The sequence below is a fragment of the Arachis hypogaea genome, chromosome 17 (genome assembly GCF_003086295.3).
Source record: "Arachis hypogaea cultivar Tifrunner chromosome 17, arahy.Tifrunner.gnm2.J5K5, whole genome shotgun sequence".
Classification (NCBI taxonomy): Eukaryota; Viridiplantae; Streptophyta; class Magnoliopsida; order Fabales; family Fabaceae; genus Arachis; species Arachis hypogaea.
The window spans coordinates 63,936,161-63,942,753 of NC_092052.1; the positions used below are offsets into that span (position 1 = coordinate 63,936,161).

The following is a 6,593-nucleotide window of genomic DNA, read 5'->3' on the forward strand; positions in this document are numbered from 1 at the left end:
AGGTACATAAGAGATCCAATCATTCCTCTATACCTAGTCTCATCAACATCTTTCTCAGTTTCACCCTTTTCTAACTTTGAGTTAGGGTGCATAAGTGTTCCCATGGGTTTGGCATTTTCTATACCAAATTTCTTAACTAGTTCCTTGGCATACTTCTCTTGATGAATAAAAATGCCATTTTCAGTTTGCTTAATTTGAAGCCCAGGGAAAAAATTAAGTTCACCCATCATACTGATGTCAAATTCACTTGTCATGAGTTTTCCAAATTCAGTACAAAGGGTCCTATTTGCTGATCCAAATATAATGTCATCAATGTAAATTTGGACTAAAATGAAAGAATCATTAGAATTTTTAATAAATAGAGTAGTGTCTGTGGTGCCTCTTTGAAATCCATTTTTCAAGAAAAAGGAACTAAGTCTTTCATACCAAGCCCTAGGAGTTTGTCTTAGTCCATAGAGAGCTTTTGAGAGTTTAAAAACATGGTTAGAAAATTTCTTATTTTCAAAACTAAGTGGCTGTACCACATACACTTCTCTATCTATTACACCATTTAAAAATGCACATTTCACATCTATTTGATACAATTTGAAACCACAATGAGCGGTATAAGCTAGAAGAAGTCTTATGGGTTCCATTCGGGTAATAGGGGTAAAGGATTCATCAAAGTCTATCTCTTCCTCTTGATCCTATCCTTGTGCCACTAATCTTGCTTTGTTTCTAGTAATGCTACCATCTTCTCCTAACTTGTTCCTAAATATGCTCTTAGTGTTGATCACTTTCTTTCCAATTGGCTTAGGAACAAGTGTCCAAACTTGATTCTTTTCAAATTCACCAAGCTCATCCTCCATAGCCTTTACCCAAGAAGGGTCATTGAGTGCTTCATTGATGTTTTGAGGCTCCATTTGAGAGAGAAAAGCTAAGTTTGTTTCTTCATTTGCTTTTCTAGTGGAGGAACGAGTCTTGACACCTTGAGAGACATCCCCAATAACAAATTCCTATGGATAATTCTTTAAGAATCTCCACTCACGGGGTCTTGTAGACTTAGGAGCAGTTTCGGTAACTGTAAGATCCAAAGAACTGGTATTCTCAGAAATTTTGCCTGATTTAGGAGACAAAACAGAATTGTCTCCTGCAGAATTTCTAGCAGCATCTGTTTCAGATTCAGGTTGCCCAAAAATGACTTTTTCTTGATTTAGGGCTTCTCCTTCTTTGTCTTGAACCTGATTTCCTGTATCATATTCTTCCAAGATACTTTGAACCAAGTTAGTATCACAAAAGGTAACATGTATAGACTCTTTGTTCTGAGTGTTACCTGAAACAGGGAGGTCGATCTCGGATGATATCTTCTGATCTGGCCAGGGCTGCCTGATGAGCGAATAATTTATACGCTTTTTGGCATTGTTTTTACATGATTTTCAGTATGATTTAGTTAGTTTTTAGTATATTTTTATTATTTTTTAAATAAAAATCACACTTCTAGACTTTACTATGAGTTTATGTGTTTTTCTGTGATTTCAGATATTTTCTGGCTGAAATTGAGGGACTTGAGCAAAAATCAGATTCAGAGGTTCAGGAAGGACTGCAGATGCTGTTGGATTCTGACCTCCATGTACTCAAAGTGGATATTCTGGAGCTATAGAACTCCAAATGGTGCTCTCTCAATTGCGTTGGAAAGTAGACATCCAGGGCTTTCCAAAAATATATAATAATCCATACTTTTCTTGAGTTTAGACGACTCAAACTGGCGTTCAACGCCAGTTACATGTTGCATTCTGGAGTTAAACGCCAGAAATAGGTTGCAAAGTGGAGTTAAATGCCAAAAACAGGTTACAAACTGGCGTTCAACTCCAAGATAAGCCTCTACACGTGAAAGCATCAATGCTCAGCCCAAGCACACACCAAGTGGGCCCCAGAAGTGGATTTCTGCATCATTTACTTATTTCTGTAAACCCTAGTAACTAGTTTAGTATAAATAGAACTTTTTACTATTGTATTTACATCTATGGATTGTCTTTTGATCCTTTGATCACGTTTTGGGGGCTGGCCATTCGGCTATGCCTGGACCTTGTTCTTATGTATTTTCAACGGTAGAGTTTCTACACACCATAGATTAAGGTGTGGAGCTCTGCTGTTCCTCATGAATTAATGCAAAGTACTATTGTTTTTCTATTCAATTCAAGCTTATTCCGATTCTAAGATATTCATTCGCACCTCAATATGAATGTGATTATCATGACACTCATCATCATTCCCAACCTATGAACGCGTGCCTGACAACCACTTCCGTTCTACCTTAGATTGAATGAGTATCTTTGGGATTCCTTAATCAGAGTCTTCGTGGTATAAGTTAGAATCCATGGACGGCCATTCTTGAGATCCGAAAAGTCTAAACCTTGTCTGTGGTATTCCGAGTAGGATCTGGGAAGGGATGGCTGTGACGAGCTTCAAACTCGCGAGTGCTGGGCGTAGTGACAGACGCAAAAGGATCAATGGATCCTATTCCAGCATGATCGAGAACCGACAGATGATTAGCCATGCAGTGACAGCGCATTGGACCATTTTCACTGAGAGGACAGGATGTAACCATTGACAACGGTGATGCCTAACATACAGCTTGCCATAGAAAGGAGTATGAAGGATTGGATGACAGCAATAGGAAAGCAGAGATTCAGAAGGAACTAAGCATCTCCATACGCTTATCTGAAACTCTCACCAATGAATTACATAAGTATCTCTATCTTTAATTTACGTTCTATTTATATTTTTATTATCAATTCACCATAACCATTTGAATCCGCCTGACTGAGATTTATAAGGTGACCATAGCTTGCTTCAAGCCGACAATCTCCGTGGGATCGACCCTTACTCACGTAAGGTTTATTACTTGGACGACCCAGTGCACTTGCTGGTTAGTTGTGCGAAGTTGTGACAATGTGTGATTCACGTTTGAGAGCACCAAGTCTTTGGCGCCATTATTGATGATCGCAATTTCGTGCACCAAGTTTTTGGCGCCGTTGCCGGGGATAGAAGGAACAACAATTTCACATTTGTTTCCAGCAACAACAGTGACAAGTTTGGTCTGGCAACAACACCAAGTTTTTGGTGCCGTTGCCAGGGATTGTTCGAGTTTGGACAACTGACGGTTCATCCTGTTGCTCAGATTAGGTAATTTTATTTTAATTTTAAGCTTTTTATTTTTTATTTTCGAAAAAAAATCCAAAAAAAACTTTATAAAATCATAAAATCAAAAATAATTTGATGTTTCTTGTTTGAGTCTTGTGTCAATTTTTAAGTTTGGTGTCAATTGCATGCTTTTATAATTTTCTTTTATTTTCGAAAATTCATGCATGTGTTCTTCATGATCTTCAAGTTGTTCTTGATGATTTTCTATGTTTGATCTTTAATTTTTCTTGTTTTGTGTCTTTTCTTGTTTTTCATATGCATTTTCAATTTATTAGTGTCTGAACTTTAAAAATTTCTAAGTTTGGTGTCTTGCATGTTTTCTTTTCTTGAAAATTTTTCAAAAATAAGTTCTTGATGTTCATCATGATCTTCAAAGTGTTCTTGGTGTTCATCTTGACATTCAAAGTGTTCTTGCATGCATTAGTTGTTTTGATTCATAATTTCTATGTTTTGTGTCAATTTTGTGTTTTTCTCTTTCATCATTAAGAATTCAAAAATCAAAAAAATATCTTTCCCTCTTTCTCTCATAAATTTTCGAAAATCTGAGTTGACTTTTTCAAAACTTTTAAAATTTAGTTGTTTCTTATGAGTCAAATCAAATTTTCAATTTAAAAATTCTATCTTTTTTCAAATCTTTTCAAAAAATTCAAATCTTTCTCATTTTTCTTTTATGATTTTCGAAAATTTCAAAATAATTTTCAAAAATCTTTTCTTATTTTTGTTTCATATTTTCGAAATTAATGGTGACAATTAATGTGATTGACTCAAAAATTTTTAAATTTGTTACTTGCCTAGTAAGAAAGGTTCAATCTTTAAACTCTAGAATCATATCTTTTTAGTTTCTTGTTAGTCAAGTAATCAACTTTGATTTCAAAAATCAAATCTTTTTAAATTTCCTTTTCAAATCTTTTTCAAATTAAGTTTCAATCATATCTTTTTCAAAATTAATTTCAAAATCTTTTCTAACTTCTTATCTTTTCAAAATTAAATTTCAAATCCTTTCCAACTAATCCTATCTTTTTGTTTCAATCATATCTTTTTCAAAACTACCTAACTAACTCTCTCTCTAATTTTCAAAAATCACCTTCCCTCTTTTTCAAAATTTCTTTTTAATTAACTATTTGTTTTAAATTTTAATTTGATTTAATTTTATTTTTCTTTTTAAATTTTTGAATTTTTATTTTAAATTCAATTTAAAAACAAAAATACTTTTATTTTAATTTATTTAATTTTCGAAATTCTCTCATCTCTCATCCCCTTCTGTTTATTTATTCATCTACTAACACCCCTCTTTCACCCAAGAATTCGAACTCATTCCTCTCCCTTGTGTTTGGATTCTTATCTTTTCCTTCCTCCATTATTCTTTTCTTATACTTACATAAGGAATCTCTATACTGTGACATAGAGGATTCCATATTTTCTATTCTCTTCTTTTTTATATGAGCAGGAACAAGGATAAGAACATTCTTGTTGAAGCTGATCCTGAACCTGAAAGGACTATGAAGAGGAAGCTAAGGGAAGCTAAAGCACAACTCTCTGGAGAAAATCTGATAGAAATTTTCGAAAAAGAAGGAGACATGGCCGAAAATAATAACAATGCAAGGAAGATGCTTGGTGACTTCACTGCACCAAATTCCAATTTACATGGAAGAAGCATCTCAATCCCTGCCATTGGAGCAAACAATTTTGAGCTAAAGCCTCAATTAGTTTCTCTAATGCAACAGAACTGCAAGTTTTATGGACTTCCATCAGAAGATCCTTTTCAGTTCTTAACTGAATTCTTGCAGATCTGTGATACTGTTAAGACCAATGGGGTTGATCCTGAGGTCTACAGGCTTATGCTTTTCCCGTTTGCTCTAAGAGACAGAGCTAGAATATGGTTGGACTCTCAACCTAAGGATAGCCTGAACTCTTGGGATAAGCTGGTCACGGCTTTCTTAGCCAAGTTCTTTCCTCCTCAAAAGCTTAGCAAGCTTAGAGTGGATGTTCAAACCTTCAAACAGAAGGATGGTGAATCCCTCTATGAAGCTTGGGAGAGATACAAGGAACTGACCAAAAAGTGTCCTTCTGACAAGCTTTCAGAATGGACCATCCTGGATATATTCTATGATGGTCTGTCTGAATTATCTAAGATGTCATTGGACCATTCTGTAGGTGGATCCATTCACCTAAAGAAAACGCCTGCAGAAGCTCAAGAACTCATTGACATGGTTGCAAATAACCAATTCATGTACACTTCTAAAAGGAATCCTGTGAATAATGGGACGCCTCAAAGGAAGGGAGTTCTTGAAGTTGATACTCTGAATGCCATATTGGCTCAGAATAAAATATTGACTCAGCAAGTCAATATGATCTCTCAATGTCTGAATGGATTGAAGGAATCATCCAACAGTACTAAAGAGGCCTCTTCTAAAGAAGAAGCTTATGATCCTGAGAACCCTGCAATAGCAGAGGTGAATTACAAGGGTGAACCCTATGGAAACACCTATAATCCCTCATGGAGAAATCATCCAAATTTCTCATGGAAGGATCAACAAAAGCCTCAATAAGGCTTTAATAATGGTGGAAGAAACAGGTTTAGCAATAACAAGCCTTTTCCATCATCCACTCAGCAACAGACAGAGAATTCTGAGCAGAATCCATCTAGCTTATCAAATATAGTCTCTGATCTATCTAAGGCCACTCTGAGTTTCATGAATGAAACAAGGTCCTCCATTAGAAATTTGGAGGCACAAGTGGGCCAGCTGAGTAAAAGAGTCACTGAAACTTCTCCTAGTACTCTCCCAAGCAATACAGAAGAGAATCCAAAAAGAGATTGCAAGGCCATAACCTTACTTGGTGTGGCCGAACCCAGAGAGGAGGAGAAGGACGTGAATCCTAGTGAGGAAGACCTCCTGGGACGTCCATTGACCTATAAGGAGTTTCCCTTTGAGGAACCAAAGGAATTTGAGGCTCATCTAGAGACCATAGAGATTCCATTGAACTTTCTTTTACCATTCATGAGCTCTGATGACTATTCATTTTCTGAAGAAGATGAAGACATTGCTGAAGAGCAAGTTGCTCAATATTTAGGAGCAATCATAAAGCTTAATGCCAAATTATTTGGCAATGAGACTTGGGAGGATGAACCTCCATTGCTCATCAAGGAACTAAATGCCTTGGATCAGCAAACACTACCTCAAAAGAAAATAGGATCCTGGTAAATTCTTAATACCCTGTACCATAGACACCATGACCTTTGAGAAGGCTCTGTGTGACCTGGGGTCAGGAATAAACTTAATGTCACTTTCTGTAATGGAGAAACTTGGGATCTATGAGGTGCAAGCTGCCAGAATCTCATTAGAGATGGCAGACAACTCAAGAAAAGAGGCTTATGGACTAGTAGAGGACGTGTTAGTAAAGGTTGAAGG

At 36.1% G+C, this 6,593-nt stretch overlaps 1 non-coding gene across 1 annotated transcript; it reads right to left on the reverse strand.

Annotated features, from left to right (window-relative positions):
- Window positions 1-5,153: 5,153 nt before the first annotated feature.
- Window positions 5,154-5,261, reverse strand: LOC112768679 (small nucleolar RNA R71). Its single transcript, XR_003186080.1, has one exon. It is a non-coding gene; the product is annotated as a small nucleolar RNA R71 (small nucleolar RNA).
- Window positions 5,262-6,593: the final 1,332 nt, after the last annotated feature.